Source organism: Trachypithecus francoisi, unplaced genomic scaffold, assembly GCF_009764315.1.
Source record: "Trachypithecus francoisi isolate TF-2019V2 unplaced genomic scaffold, Tfra_2.0 Lachesis_group9, whole genome shotgun sequence".
Classification (NCBI taxonomy): domain Eukaryota; kingdom Metazoa; phylum Chordata; class Mammalia; order Primates; family Cercopithecidae; genus Trachypithecus; species Trachypithecus francoisi.
This window is the reverse complement of record NW_022681474.1, coordinates 50,926,418-50,941,914: the sequence shown is the minus strand read 5'-3', so window position 1 is coordinate 50,941,914 and position 15,497 is coordinate 50,926,418. Positions and strand designations below refer to the sequence as shown.

Here is a 15,497-nt window from a genome sequence, read left to right as displayed (position 1 = left end):
CAGATGTTTACGTAACTTAACTGTGAACTGTTCTGTTTCATTACCATGTTATAGTTTGTCTAAAATAAAATTTGTGTAGCTTTCTTACGAAATTTATTTATAAGGTTCTTGTTCCTAGAGTAGGCAAACACTCCTTGGGCATGTTCAGGTTGGTTGAGCAAACTTCCCAAATTCACATACTCCAGACTTTTTTGTAAAACTTGTGTCTCTAGTTTTCCAATTATAGGAACAATAGATGGCCTTGTTTGTTTTTACTAGATGTTCATGCCACTTAATTTCATTTTTAAATTTCATCTATTTGGATCTCTAAAACAATATTAAGCAATGGTGGTGACAGTTGGTGTCTGTCTGTAGCTCCCGATTTTAATTGAGGTGATTCTCCTTTTCCACCATTTGTAGAAATGTTTATGTTGATTTGAATACATCAAAATTATTGCTCTAAGATTACCCCATTACACGCTCTGAAATCAATTCCCAAAATATTTAAACTGAAATCTTATTCCCTAAAGAGCACACAATTTTAAAAAGGTGATTGGGGAGCTAATGTTTACTGTGTGCAGTGTAAACAGGAGGCTGGCCCTGCAGGGGTGTGTTGGGGGGATGGGGAATGGGTGGCAGGGTGCGCCTGTTTCTAAGGAGGGTTCTGGGGTATGGGGCACGGCGTTAAGCGCATCCTGGAGCCACAGGCTGGGGGACTTGCCGCCAGTCAGCGCCGGATGCGGCGGGCCCTGGGATGCACTCGGGCTCCAGCGTGCCGAACCTGGGGCGAGCTGACTTCGGCGATCCGCGCCTCCGCCCCTCGCCCGGGAGGCGGCGCTGGGGACCTTCAGCCCTCCAGCTGCCCCACGCCCCAACCAACGCGACCCTCCGGCCGCTGGGGCTGGCTGCTCAGACGCGGCGCAGGGGGACAGGGCGGACGCTGGGCGTCCCCGATGTCGCCCCGCGAGCTAGGACAGCCGAGCGCGGACCCAGGCAAACGGCTACGTGTATCCTCCGCGCCCTCCAGTCTGAGAGCGATGCTAGCGGGAGTGCCAGAACCGCTGCCTGGGCCTCACGGGAACCTCAGGGCGCTGCCGAGGGTCCCTCTGGCCAGAGCCCTGCATTTCTCTGACCCCACCTATCCCGGGGCCTTGGAGTCTGCGGCTGCGGGCTAACGAGGAGGGCAGGTGCCTTAGAGAAGTGGTGGATCCCATCAGAGAGGCTTTGCTGCCGGAACCACAGCAATGGAAGCCTCCTGCAATCTCGCTGCACCCATCCCGTCCCCTCTACTCTCCCACAAGTTCCAAAGCACCCTACTGTATCCAAGTTCTCAAAATAACCCTTCATCTAATGCAGTGTGAACATAAGCACAAACACAAACAGTGACATGATCTCAGCTTACTGCAACCTCTGCCTTCTGGGTTCAAACGAACCTCCAACCTCAGCCTCTCAAGTAGCTGGCACTACAAACAAGGGCTACCATGCCCAGCTAATTTTTGTATTTTTAGTAGAGATGGGGTTTCCCCTTGTTGCCCAGGCTGGTCTCGAACTCCTGGACTCAAAGGATCCACACGCCACAAGAACCTTATAAACAACTAACTGAGAAATTAATTGTAAATGTCATCTGCAGGGTTAAATACATGTAAACCTTGGAGAAATTTTAGGAACAAAGAAAGAAAAAAAGAACAAGCAGAGGCCCATGTCTTGCCAGACACAAATAAAATAAGTACCATAAAATTACTGTAATAGTCTCTCCTCCCATTGCCCAAGATATCGAAAGGAAAGAAGGCCAAGGGGAAGAAGGTGGCTTCCGCCTCTGCTGTCATGAAGAAGCAGGAGGCCAACAAAGTGGTGAATCCCCCATTTGAGAAAAGGCCTAAGAATTTTGGCATTGGACAGGACATCCAGCCCCAAAGAGACCTCACCCGCTTTGTGCAATGGCCCCGCTATATCAGGTTGCAGAGGCAGAGAGCCATCCTCTATAAGCAGCTGAAAGTGCCTTCTGCGATTAACCAGTTCACCCAGGCCCTGGACCAACAAACAGCTACTCACAAGTACAGACCAGAGACAAAGGAAGAGAAGAAGCAGAGGCTATTGGCCTCAGCCCAGAAGAAAACTGCTGGCAAAGGGGAAGTCCCCATTAAGAGACCATCTGTCCTTCAAGCAGGAGTTAACACCGTCATCACCTTGGTGGAGAACAAGAAAGCTCAGCCAATGGTGATTGCACACGACATGGATCCCATTGAGCTGGTTGTCTTCTTGCCTGCCCTGTGTCGTAAAATGGGGGTCCCTTACTGCATTATCAAGGAGAAGGCAAGACTGGGTCATCTAGTCCACAGGAAGACCTGAGCCACTGTCGCCTTCACACAGGTGAACTCGGAAGGCAAAGGCGCTTTGGCTAAGCTGGTGGAAGGTATCAGGACCAATTACAATGACAGATATGATGAGATCTGCTGTTACTGGGGCGCCAATGTCCTAGGTCCCAAGTCTGCGGTTCGTATCGCCAAGCTCACAAAGGCAAAGGCTAAAGAACTTGCCACTAAACTGAGTTAAATGTACATGTTGAGTTTTCTGTACACAAAAATAATTAAAATAATACAAATTTTCCTTCAAGAAATTTACTGTAATAAAACGTTGTGAGACTAGCAGAAGGATAAATAAACAGATTAAGGGAACAGAACGGACACCAGAAACAAATCAGCACATTTAGTCACCTAAATATGACAGAGCTACACTTTTAAACTGTGAATAAAGGATTGATTATTCAATAAATGTTGTTAAACATTTAAAGAACTGATTTTCATCAGTAACTGAGGTTACTCCCCAGACTCTGTGGTGCTGGGGGTCTGGAATTATGTAGGTGGGAGTGGGGTGAGGTGTGGCTACAACTCCAGCAGAAAGAGGCCAACAGGCTGGGATGAAGAATCAGGCCAGAATCAGGGCTTCCAGAGCAGCTGAAATTGAGGAGGGAGGAGGAATTCCAGAAAGAAGAGACCAACAGAGGCAGAACCCCCAAATCTGTATATAACCCCTCTCAAGTTCTTGGCTGACTCCTAAGCTGCACTTGTACAGGGCAAGATTCCAAGGAATCCAGAGGAAAGCAAGCACTGACCAGAGATTTCAACAGCTGCCCTGTGCTAGAGAAACAGTGCAGAGCTCAGATCCCATCAAGTAATATTAACTTCATGTTTGTCATACACAATCAAAAATATTTTTTCCTGGCTTGTCATTTAAATTTTAACTTTGCTTATTGCATTTTTTCCCATAAACAAGATCGACAGTTTTATGCACACAAACTTGTCAATATTTTTCAGTGTGGCTTTGTTTTGCTGAAATGCTTGGGCAGTCTATAAAATTATGAAAATATACTCTATAATTTCTTGATTGGTAGGTTTGGTTTTGTTTATATTATTGTTTTTGTTATTTTGTTATGGCTGATTTTTAAAAACTATTAAATCTTTGCTCTAAGTTAATATCTGAAATTTTGACGAAAGTGATATCTCTTATAAAAACAGATCAGAATCAGCTCTTTAAGTGTTTAACAACATTTATTGAATGATCAATTCATGTTAGATGATCTTGGGAGGTGGGCGTGGGGGTAAGGAACATGGTTGTCAAAGGATGCAAAGTTTCAGTTAGGTGGAAGCAGTTCAAGAGATGTGTTTACAACATGGAGACTATAGTTAGTCACAAAGTACAGTATTATATTCTTGAAAATCACTAAGAAATAGATTCTAGGTGTTCTCACCACAAAGATGATAAGTATATGAGGTAATATAAATGTTTATTAGCTCAATTTAGCCATTTTACAATGTATACATATTTCTTTTCTTTAATCTCCTATGGAAAGGATCTGTACATATTCCAAATATCATGTTATATGTGACAAATACATATAATTTTTGTCAATTTTTAATATTTATTTATTTATTTTAAGGCAGTGTCTTGCTCTGTTGCCCAGGCTGGAGTATAGTGGCGTGATCTCAGCTCACTGCAACCTTCACCTCCTGGGTTCAAGCAATTCTCATGCCTCAGTCTCCCAAGCAGCTGGAACTACAGGTGTGCCCCACCACACCCAGTTAATTTTTGTGTTTTTAGTAGTGACAGGGTTTCACTATATTGGCCAGGCTGGTCTTGAACTTCTGATCTCATGATCCACCCGCCTTGGCCTCCCAAAGTGCTGGGATTACAGGCATGAGCTACCACACCCGGCCATACCCAGCTAATTTTTATATATTTTTTGTAGAGATGAGGTTTCATCATGTTGCCCAGGCTGGTCTCGAACTCCTGGCTCCAAGTAATCCACCCACCTCAGCTTCCGAAAGGGCTGGGACTACAGGCATGAGCCACTGTGCCTGGCCAAAACACTTAATTACTTTTTAAAAAGGAAAAGCTTAGTAAACACTCTGGCTTTCCATTAAAACCCCAGAAAGGACACACCTCAGAGTAACGGCTACTTCCCAGGACTGAGGACTATGCCTGAGGACTAAAGGCAAAATTGAAATAGATCTGCTCTGAAAAGTCTAAAATCAAGTTTCCATAGGATCAAAATGATGTGCTTGTGATTAAACTTCCTCCAAGAACAAAAAAAAAATTCTTAAGTGGAAGATAGCAGAATTCAAAGTCTCTAAAATGTGTCAACCACAATATTTAGAAGGCAATAAAAACTTGCTAGCGATGATAAAAAGCAGAAAAATGTGACCTACAATATAGAGGGAGATTGTCACTAGAAGCAGACCAACAAATGACACAAGTGTTGAAACTGGCCCACAAGAATTGTGAAGTATTATAAATATATTAAAGAATGTATGGGAAAAGATAAATATAAAAAAGAAAAAGACAGGAATTACAGGAGAGATATGGAAACTAAGGAGAGATATGGAAACTAAAAAAGGAACCAAATCCTAAAATAAACATATACAATACCTGAAATCAAAAATGTATTGAAAGAGCTTAAAAGTAGATTGGACCTGCAGAAGAAAGAATGAACTTGAAGGCCGTCAATAAAAATTATCTAAACTGAAGAACAAAGAATAGAGATCAATAAAGAATCAAGAACAAAGAATTGAACAGACGCCGGGTTGGTGGCTCACACCTGTAATCCCAGCGCTTTGGGAGGCTGAGGTGGGTGGATCACCTGAGGTCAGGAGTTCGAGACCACCCTGGACAACATACTGAAACCCCTCTACTGAAAATACAATAATTAGCCGGCCATGGTGGCACACGCCTATAATCCCAGCTACTCAGGAGGCTGAGGCAGGAGAATTGCTTGAGCCCGGGAGATGGAGGTTGCAGTGAGCTGAGGTCATGCCACTGCACTCCAGCCTGGACTCTGCCTCAAAAAAAACAAAAAAGGAAAAAAAGAAAATTGAAAGGAATCTCAATGACTTGTGGGACACTGTAAAGCCATCTAATATACCTATAATTGGAGCCCCAGAAGGAAAGGATTAGACAAGGAGGTAGGGGGAGAAAATTATTTGAATAATTTCAACATGAAATTATTCATTATTTGAAGGAAAAGAATGAGAGAGGGTAAGTGGGAGTATCCTGTCATAAGATTCTAACATTAAAATTGAAATGGTATAATACTAAATCAAAGTAGACTTGACATGCCAGTCACAGTGGCTCTCACCTGTAATCCCAGCATTTTGGAAGGTCAAGTTGGACAGATCACTTGAGGTCAGGAGTTCAAGACAAACCTGGCCAACATGGAGAAACCCCATCTCCACTAAAAATACAAAAATTAGCTGGGTATGGTGGTGTACAACTATAGTCCCAGCTACTCGTGAGGCTGAGGCACGAGAATCACTTGAACCCAGGAGGCGGAGGTTGCAGTGAGCGGTGATTGCACATACTATTGCACTCCAGCCTGGGCAAAAGAGTGAGGCTCTGTCTCAAAAAAGGAAAGAAAGAAAAGAAAAAGTAGACTTGATAAATTAAGTTTACATATTGTAATCTTTAGAGAAACTGCTACAAATATAGTAGAAAGAACTGTAGATAAAATACCAATAAAGGAGATGAAATGCGGTACTAAAAAAATAATGCCCTATTGACCCAAAAGAAACCAAGAGAGATGATACAAAGAACAAGTAGCACAAATAAACAAATAGCAAGATTGTATTCTTAAACCCAGCCACATAAAAATTACATTAAGTGAAAAACAAATTAAATAAAAGGAATAAATTGTGAAACTGTATAATAGAGCAAAACATTACTATCTGTTATTTACAGAAGATACAAGTTGAAAACAAAATGGATAAGCTCTACCCTAAAACCACTAAACATAAAAAAGAAAACTGGCATGCCTGTACTATTAATATTATCAAAGAGATCTTAAGATAAATATATTACCATAGATAAAGAGGGACATTTCATAAGGACAAAAGGGTTAATTAATCAAGAAAACATGAGAATCCTAAATGTGTATGTACATAATAAGAAAGCTTCATGTTCTATGAAAAAGAATTTTTTTAATTAAAATTTAAAAATTGGATTTAGCTGTTCCATGAAAAAAATTTTTTTAAAATTTAAGGTTCAAAACACATTAACTGAGAAAAATAGGACAGAAATAAAAGAGTAAATAAATAAATCCTCAGAGTTGGAGATTTCTGACTCCCAACAATGAGGCTCTTTCAAGAATATGAAAGCAGAGAGGGGTGAAGAGTTGGGACTAGTTATTCAATGTACCTCAGTGGAAGTGAGAAGTACAATTTCAGCTTCAGTTATAAGGGGTGAGATGAGGCTAAGTAAAGAAGATCCGTGGCAAGGTTGGAGGCCACAGTATCAGAATCAGTGAATAATTTGGTATGAGGTGGGATAGGACAGGTGGTCCAGGATGAATGCTGGCCTCAGCAAGGGTATGGGAGTCACCTTTACACAATGCCAGGTGGGAGAGTTGCAAAAACTAGAGGTCCCTGAGTAGCATCCTTTGCCCATAGAAATGGGTAGTTCCTGGTAGTTCCACAAGTGCATGCTGGACAGAATGGTTACTCCATGTAGGGAGATAATCTAGGTGTAGAAGGAAAAGTTCAATTACCTCTTCACTTTGGTTTTTCCAAACTATTCTCTGTGAGACTCTGCTTCAGAAGTGTGGGAAATGCCAGATACCATTTCCATCTCTCAGAGAGTTACAATGCACAGTGGCATAAAGGCTATTGGATGCCTGTTGGAAATATATCTGTTTTTTTTTCTTTTCTGTTTATGAGTGTATGAGGTAATACAAATGTTAATAAGCTCAATTTAGCCATTCCACAATGTATACATATTTCTTTTTTAAAATCTCCTATGGAAAGGATGTATACTTATTCCAAATATCATGTTACACCTGATAAATATATATAATTTTTTGTCAATTTTCTGTCAACAATTACAGAAGTAGCACATAGATTATGGTAGAACCAGGATGCTGGACACGTGACCTCAGCTTGATCAATCAGATTTTTTTTTTTTCTGAATCTTTGAAAATTGAGCTAATATTGCAAGAACACTAGGATAAGTCAGAAGCCTTTCAGCACATGGCCAGACGCAGTGGCTCATGCCTGTAATCCCAGCTCTTGGGGAAGCTGAGGTGAATGGATCACCTGAGGTAAGGAGTTCAAGACCAGCCTGGCCAACATAGTGAAACCCTGTCCCTACTGAAAATACAAAAGTTAGCCGAGTGTGGTGGTACGTGCCTGTAATCTCAGCAGCTCTGGAGACTGAGGTACAAGAATCACTTCAACTGGTTAAACCCGGGAGGCGGAAGTTGCAGTGAGCCAAGATTGCGCCACTGCACTGTAGCCTGGGGGACAGAGTGAGACTGTTTCAAAAAAAAAGGAAGCCTTTCAGCACAGCCAGGGTAGCTGATGAGCAGAGGACATTTGCTACATTTCCTCTTTCCTTCTTCTTTATAGCTCTTTTGGTCACTTCTATTTACAAGCCCATCTATTTTGAAAGCATATTCAAAATAGACTATTCCTCCAATTCATAAATATACTTTGCTTCAGTTATCCAGAATTGGCTGGGGTTTTTTGTTTGTTTGTTTGTTTATTTTGTATCCTAGAATCTCAAATGACATAGAAAGTGGTACAAAAGAATAGGCTGAGGGCTAAAACCCAAGGGAAGAGAAGGTGTTTGGCAAACACGCAGCCATGAAAATAGGACAGTGAAATTCTCATTCATATTCCAGAGTGGGACTCTAGTAGCCTTTTGTATCTAGTTATGAAAGAGTTAAGTTCCCTGATGTACCTTCAGAGCAGCGAAAAAGCTAAAAGTAAATAAAAAAGAGTTAAGGTCTTGCTTCTAGTCAAATAAAATTAAGTGTCCAGTTGAGGCCAAGATTCTAGGAGAACACATATCATCTGCCATAGACTATTATGAGGGGTATGAGGAATATAAACAAGCCAGCATAGGGTCACTTCTTCCACATGTATAACTTAGAACATAATGACAAAATCAGTTCCCTAAATTCTTATCTGAAAGCATGAAGCAAAGCTGAAGACTATTGTTTGATCCTGATGAATGATCTTTTAAACTGTGATAAAATATACATGGCATAAAATGTATCATTTTAACCAGTTTTAAGTGTACAACTCAGTGGCATTAAGTGTATTAACACTGTTGTGCAACTATCACCACTAACCACCTCTAGAATTTTTAAAAATTGAAACTCTGCACCCATTAAACAATAACTCCCTATTCTCCCTTCACAACAGCCACTGGTAACCACATTCTACTTTCTGAATCTATGACTGCCTATTCTAGGTACCTCATATAAGTGAAATGATACAATATTTGCCTTTTGTCTTCACTGTTTTTCTATAGGTTTTCTATTTCTTGTATTATTTGTCTGTTTGACTATTATTTCCTTCCTTCTGACAGCTTTGGGTTTAATTTGTGCTTTTTCTAGTCCCTTAAGGTGTAAAGTTAGGTTGTTGATTTGAGATCTTTCTCCTTTTTAAAGTAATCATTTATAGCTATAAATTTCCCTCTTAGGCTGGGCACGGTGCCTCACACCTGTAATCTCAGCACTTTGGGAGACCGAGGCGGGCAGATTGCCTGAGCTCAGGAGTTCGCGACCAGCCTGGGGAACACGGTGAAATCCCGTCTCTACTAAAATACAACAAATTAGCCGGGTGTGGTGGCGGGCACCTGTAGTCCCAGCTACTCAGGAGGCTGAGGCAGGAGAATCACTTGAACGTGGGTGGTGGAGCTTGCAGTGAGCCGAGATCGTACCACTGCACTCCAGCCTGGGCGACAGAGCTAGACTCCGTCTCAAACAAAACAAAACAAGATGAAACAAAACAAAACAAAAGCAAAACAAAATTTCCCCTCTTAGGAGTGCTCCTATAACTCCTGTAAGTTTTGGCATGCTGCTTTTTTTTTTCTTTTTGAAACAAATTCTTACCTGTCACCCAGGCTGGAGTGCAGTGGCATGATCTTGGTTTACTACAACCTCTGTCTCCCAGGCTCAAGTCATCCTCCCACCAATTCATGCCAAGTGGCTAGGACCGCAGGCATGCACCACCACACCTGGCTAATTTGTTGTGTTTTTGGTAGAGATGGATTTTCACTATATTGCCCAGGCTGGTTTCAAACTCTCATGAACTCAAGTGATCTGCCTGCCTCAACCTCCCAAAGTGCTGGGATTATAGACATGAGCCACCACACCCAGCCTGGCATGCTGCATTTTTGTTTTCATTTGTCTCAAGATATTTTGTATTTTCCTTTGTGTTTTCTTTTTTGACCTATTGGTTATGTAAGATTATGTTGTTTAATTTCCATGTATTTGTGATTGTTCCAGCTTTTCTTCTGTTATTGATTTCTAGTTTAATTCTATCGTGATAAAAAATATAGTTTGTGTGATTTCAATCTATTAAAATTTATTGACTAGTTTTGTGACCTATAATGTGGTCTCTCTTAGAGAATGCTCCATGTGCTCTTGAGAAAAATGTTATATTATCTTATACATGTCTGTTAGGTTCAGTTGGTTTATATTGTTTGTTTTAGTCTATTTAGACTGTTATAACAAAATATAATAAACAGGGTGGCTTATAAACAATGCAAACTTATTTCTCACAGTTCTGGAGCCTGGGAAGTCCGAGATGAAGGCATCACTAAATTTGACATCTGGTGAGGGACTGCTTCCTTGTAGACAGCCATCTTTTCACTGTTACCTCATGTGGTTGGAGGGCTGAGGGATCTCTCTGGGGTCTCTTTTGTAAGGGCACTGTTCTCATTCATGAGGAATCTGCTGTCATAACCTAACCTTCCAAAATCCCCACCTCCTAATACCATTATGTTTGGTGTTGGATTTCAAGATATGAATGTTGGGAGAACATAAACATTCAGTCCATTGCAGTATTGCTCAAGTCTTCTATTTCCTTATTGATCTTTGATCTGGTTGTGATATTCATCATTGAAAGTGGAATATTTAAGCATCCAATTATTTTTATTTTTTATTTTAATTTTTTTGAGATGGAGTTTCACTCTTGTTGCCCAAGCTGGAGAGCAATGGTGTGATCTCAGCTCACTGCAAACTCTGCCTCCTGGGTTCAAGTGATTCTCCTGCCTCAGCCTCCCGAATAGCTGGGATTATAGGCGTGTGCCACCACGCCCAGCTATTTTTGTATTTTTAGTATAGATGGGGTTTCTCCATGTTGGTCAGGCTGATCTCAAACTCCCAATCTCAGGTGATCTGCCTGCCTTAGCCTCCCAAAGTGCTGGGATTACAGGCATGAGCCATTGCGCCTGGCCAAGTGTCTGATTATTATTGTAGAACTGTCTGTTTCTCCCTTCAATTCTGTCAGTGTTTGCTTCATATATTTTGGAGATGTGATGTTTAGTCCATATGTTTGTAATTGTCATATCTTCTTGCTGTTTTAACCATTTTATCAATGTATAATGTCTTTCTTTGTCTCTTGTAACCATTTTTAATTTGAAGTCTATTTTGTCTGATTTTATTATAGCCACCCCAGTCAATCTTTTAGTTACTATTTGCATGGAATATCATTTTCTATCCTGTCATTTTCTATCTGTTTGTGTCCTTCTCTCTAAAATGAGTCTCTTGTTGACAGCATATAGTTGAATCATGTTTTCTTTTTAATCCATTCCACCAATCTATTCCTTTCGACTGGGGATTTTAACCCATTTACATTTAAAGTAATTACTGATGAGGAAAGATTTACTTTTGCTGCTTTGTTATTTGTTTTTGTATGTCTTATAGCTTTGTTGGCTCTTACTTGCTCCTTTACTCTCATCTGCTGTGTTTAGTTACATTTTTTCAGTGCCACATTTTGATTCCTTTCTCATTTCCTTTTGTATTTATTCTATCAATATTTATTTTATTTTATTTTAAGTTCTGGGGTACATGTGCAGGATGTGCAGGTTTGTTACATAGGTAAACATGTGCCATGGTGGTTTGCTATGCCTATCAGCCCATCACCTAAGTATTAAGCCCAGAATGCATTAGCTATTTTTCCTCATGCTCTCTCTCACCCAATGCACCACCCCCCAACAGGCCCCAGGGGTCCCTGTGTCCATGTGCTCTCATTGTTCAGCTCCCACTTATAAGTGAAGACATGTAGTGTTTGGCTTTCTGTTCCTGCATTAGTTCTATCAATATTTTTTGATAGAATAATTTTTTATTACCTTGGGGATTACATATAACATCCTAAAGTTATAGCAATCTAATTTAAATTGATGCAAACTTAACTTCAGTGCCATAAAACACTCCTATAAAGCTCTTCTCTCCCCTACTTTATGGTATTAATGTCAAAATTACATCTTCATACATTGTGTACTCATTAATACAGATTTGTAATTTTTATGTATTTGTCTTTTAAATCCCATGGAAGATAAAAAATGGCTTACAAACCAAAATTACAATAATACTGATTTTTATATTTGCCCATGCATTTACTAGAGACCTTTATATTTTCATATGACTGAAAATTACTGTCTAGTGACTTTTCATTTCAACATGAAAGACTCTATGAACTAAAAAGACAAATTATCTGCTCCTTACAAATCCAATACACAATGGTGGAACAGAGACAGGTTACCACAAAGACATTCCATCAAGAAGGAATGAATGAAGATACAGAATGAACATTGGTTCATGGCAAGATACTGTGAGGTCCTGCTACCCTGTGTGTAGAAAATATTCCTTGAATTAGATACTTATTCTGATCTTTAGTAGGGGTTCCCAATTCATTATTCTCTATACCTCTTGACTAGCTTCTGGGAAAGGGTCCGTCCCTTTCTATTATCCTGCTTGACATTTTCTGAAGTGGGCATTGGAGACTATGCACTCTTCGGAAGCTGAGCAGTGTTCTGAGCTTCTTTCTTGTCTATAGAAGTCTGGAGGGTTTTTTTTTTGACCAGGCACAGTTGTTTATGCTTGTAATCCCAGCACTTTCAGAGGCCGAGGTGGGTGGATCACCTGAGGTCAGGAGTTCAAGACCAGCCTGGCCAACATGACAAAACTCCATCTCTACTAAAAATACAAAAATTAGCCAGGTGTGGTGGCATGCACCTGTAATCGTAGCTACTCAGGAGGCTGAGGCAGGAGAATCACTTGATCCTGGGAGGTGGAGGTTGCAGTGAGCCAAGATTACGCCACTGCATACCAGCCTATCTAAAAAAAAAAAAAAAAAAAAAGAATGCTGGAGGTTTTCAGGGAACATTTAATGTCATGTCCAGGCTCTTTATTTATTTGGCACTATCTAATTCTAATCAGCTTCATTTGCAACAGCATATCCACAGTTCTTTTTTTTTTTTTTGAGCCTCACCTCACTCTGTCACCAGGCTGGAGTGCAATCTTGGCTCACTGCAACCTCTGCCTCCTGGGTTCAAGTGATTCTCATGCCTCAGCCTCCCAAGTAGCTGTGATTACAGGTGTGTGCCACCATATCCAACTAATTTTTTGTATTTGTAGTACAGACAGGATTTCACCATGTTGGCCAGGCTGGTCTTGAACTTCTGACCTCAAGTGATCCTCCCACCTCAGCCTCCCAAAGTGCTGGGATTACAGGCATGAGCCACTGCGCCCAGTACATGGTTCTTTTCTTTTCTTTTCCTTTTTTTTTTTTGACAGGGTCTCTGTCACCTAGACTGGAGTGCAGTGGCACAACTTAGTTCACTGCAACCTCTGCTTCCTGGGTTCAAGAAATCCTCCCACCTCAGGCTAAGTAGCTGAGAATATAGGCACATGCCACCATCCCTGGCTAATTTTTGTATTATTATTATTATTATTATTATTATTTTTGGTAGAGACAGGATTTCACCATGTTGCCCAGGCTGGTCTCGAACTCCTGAGCTCAAGCAATCTGTCTGCCTTAGCCTCCCAAAGTGTTGAGATTACAAGCATGAGCCACCAAGCCTGGCCCACCATTCTTCTCTTGACACAGCTCCACCTGTCTATCTATTTAGTACCAGGAACAAGGAGCCCGTCATGCTTAGTGAGTAATACGGTTTGGATTTATGTCCCTGCCCAAATCTCATGTCAAATTGGAGGAGAGGCCTGGTTGGATAATGCAAGCAGATTTCTCCCTTGCTGTTCTCATGATAGTGAATGAGTTCTCATGAGATCTGATGGTTTAAAAGTATATGGCACTTCCCCCTTCACTCTCTCTCTCTGCCCTGCTATGCCATGGGAAGAAGGTGCTTACTTCCTTTTCATCTTCTGCCATGATTGTAAGTTTCCTGAGGCCTCCCAGTCATGCTTCCTATTAAGCCTGCAGAACTGTGAGTCAATTAAACCTCTTTACTTTATAAATTTCCCAGCCTCAGGTAGTTCTTTTTTTTTTTTTTTTTTTTTTTTTTTTTTTTTTTTTTTTTTTTTTGAGACGGAGTCTCGCTCTGCCGCCCAGGCTGGAGTGCAGTGGCCGGATCTCAGCTCACTGCAAGCTCCGCCTCCCGGTTCACGCCATTCTCCTGCCTCAGCCTCCCGAGTAGCTGGGACTACAGGCGCCCGCCACGTCGCCCGGCTAGTTTTTTTTTGTATTTTTAGTAGAGACGGGGTTTCACCATGTTAGCCAGGATGGTCTTGATCTTCTGACCTCGTGATCCGCCCGTCTCGGCCTCCCAAAGTGCTGGGATTACAGGCTTGAGCCACCGCGCCCGGCCAGGTAGTTCTTTATAGCAGTGTGAGAATGAACTAATACAGTGAGCGAGTGTTATTGGCTGGATTATGTCTTCCTGAATTTCATATGTTGAAGTCCTAACTCCCAATACTCTGAATGTGACTGTATTTGGAGATGGGGTCTTTAAAGAGATAATTAAGTTTAAATCAGGTAAATGGGGTGGACCCTAGTCCAGTATGACCAGTGTCCTTATAAAAAAATATTAGGATAAGGCCGGGAGTGGTGGCTCATGCCTGTAATCCCAGCACTTCAGGAGGCCGAGGCATGGTGAAATCAGGAGTTCAAGGCAAGCCTGGCCAATATGGTGACACCCCGTCTCTACTAAAAATACAAAAATTGGCTGGGTGTGGTGGCATGTGCCTGTAATTCCAGCTACTTGGGAGGCTGAAGCAGGAAAATTGCTTGAATCCAGGAGGCGGAGTTTCCATTGAGCCAACATGGAGCCATTGCACTCCAGCCTGGGTGACAGAGTGAGACTCCATCTCAAAAAAAAAAAAAAAAATAGGACATAGACACACATAAAGGAGAGACAATACGAAGACAAAAGAAGAAGATGGTCATCTAGAAGAAAGGGAGAGAGGCTCATAATAAAACCAACCCTGCCAATGCCTTGATCTTGCACTTCTAGTCTCCAGAACTGTGAGAAAACAAATTTCTGTTGTTTAAATCACCCAGTTTCTGGTACTTTGTTATGACAACCCTGGCAAACTAATACAGAGAGCAGTACTTTTGTTCTTTTCCTCCTGAACCATTACATCCAGTTGAGAGGATTTACTGGGTGACAACTAAATCTATTCAGAGATTTTAATGATGGATGTGACAGAAATAATCTTGGTTGGATCCTTGCCTGAATTATGAGTTCTAATAGTCTTTCTTGTTGTTTAAAGTTCCTCTAAAGTCTATATTTTTTAATTGGAAATAAAAGACATTGGCTAACATGGTGAAACCCCGTCTCTACTAAAAATACAAAAAAATTAGCCAGGCGTGGTGGCAGGCACCTGTAGTCCCAGCTACTCAGGAGGCTGAGGCAGGAGAATGGCGTGAACCCGGGAGGTGGAGTTTGCAGTGAGCCAAGATCGCGTCACCGCACTCCAGCCTGGGTGACAGAGCAAGACTCTGTCGCAAAAACAAACAAACAAACAAACAAACAAAAAACAACCACATTTGCCACTCTCAATCCTGCAAATTCCTGAGTTTCTATACTCTCTATTCCCTTCCATTCCTGCCCTACAAATTAATTCATTATTTTCTTGGTACATCTCTTCCTTAATTTAGCATGTCATATGCAGCCAACATTAATATTTTGTTTTCTAGTCTCTTCTCCTGGAGCTACAAGCATACAAGGTTTATTATCTACCTTTCAAGTTATTGTGGGTGATCGTTTTGTCAAATGTA

The 15,497-nt window shown here is 41.2% G+C and overlaps 1 pseudogene; it reads left to right on the top strand.

Annotated features, from left to right (window-relative positions):
• Positions 1-650: 650 nt before the first annotated feature.
• Positions 651-2,532, top strand: LOC117082244 (annotated as a pseudogene).
• The last annotated feature ends 12,965 nt before the right edge of the window (positions 2,533-15,497 follow it).